Consider the following 1,446-nt stretch of genomic DNA (forward strand, 5'->3'; position numbering starts at 1 on the left):
TGCAAATTCAATAATCAAGAACGCAATAAGACCAAAGATTTAATTACTACATAGGTTCATACAAGTCTTTCGATCTCTATACTTACCTATGCTGAAATATCCAAGATCTACCCTATGATTCCCTCTTTCGATAGCAAATCACAAGATTAATTATCATCTAATCAATGGCCAGTTAATTAGAAGCAATAAACTCAGTATAAATCAGATAAACAAAGAGAGAATTGCATTAAATTAGCATAGACAAACAAGCATAGTTCGGAAATAGGTTACATCGTTTTCTTAGAATAAAGTAAATTTAGCTCATGCTAGAAATGGAATTCAACATAAACGAATTCACCATAATTGTTCTGAGAAGATTGGAAGAAAATAAACACTGAAAAATCCTCCTTGCAGCCGTAAATCGTCTTCAAAAGCTCAAGGCGATTTCACCCCAGTCCCCCTAGCTTCACTCGGATCCACCTCGTCCGACTTATGGCTGGAAGAAGTAAGAGTGCCCTTGGTCGTCAACGGGAGAGTAGTCACGAAGGATGGCTACCCTTCCTATCCACCAGAACTATGCCAGCTCCTATCTCAGGAATTCCTAGCAACCGACGTGGTCTCCCCAAGACTCAGTGGGGTGGGAACAACTGGCTTGACCACCAACTAATCACCTTCGGCAGTGCCAACTCTCGTATCCACTGGTGGGCTAGCAACAGTAGCAGTGGATGAGACACCGCCTATAGAGACTTCCCCTCGAGGGAACCTTCGGGCTGAAATGCCCTCCTCTGTAGACTCCAACTCCACCACAGGATTACCTAAAACTTCCTCAGACCCAAGACCGCTAGCCAAGTATCGAGTAGTGGACTCTGATAAAGGAGACATCTCCATGTCCATCTCTGGGAGCAGTTCCACAACACGGGTTTGGTGAGGCTCCCTATCCAAAAGAGCTCCACAAAGTGCATTTGAACCAAATTCCCTCTTCGGGATGCATCCCGTGCCCCACCAGCGCACTCGAGGCCATCATGCTAGGGATCACAGCGAGCTCAACAACTAAGGCTTTGGGAAAGGGGGCATGGTAGACGTACCAAGATCGGGGAACTCTTCCTCCATGGGACCCTGAACTAGCTTTGCTAGAAATGCAAACAAAACAAAAGGTCAGGCTTCGCGGAACCAGGGCACTTGGCATTGACTGCCCTTGAAGTCGAGGTCAGCGAGAATGCAGGGTTGTTCTCATCCTCACTGGGCTTTGAGCGAGCTTTCTTCCCCTTAGCTTCAAGGGGAAAGCTCGAGGCCCATTTCCTTGATAGGTCGAAAGATGGACGAATGGAGATGCAGTGAGCGAAAGCAACAATGTGGCCTACCGAAGAGAGGAACGCTACAAGATTATCCTTCCCAAGAAGAACCTCCGAGTGGATGAGAAAATGATGCTAAGTGGCCCAATCCTGAACAATCATAATATGACGCAAC

Source organism: Carya illinoinensis, chromosome 8, assembly GCF_018687715.1.
Source record: "Carya illinoinensis cultivar Pawnee chromosome 8, C.illinoinensisPawnee_v1, whole genome shotgun sequence".
In the NCBI taxonomy this organism is placed as follows: domain Eukaryota; kingdom Viridiplantae; phylum Streptophyta; class Magnoliopsida; order Fagales; family Juglandaceae; genus Carya; species Carya illinoinensis.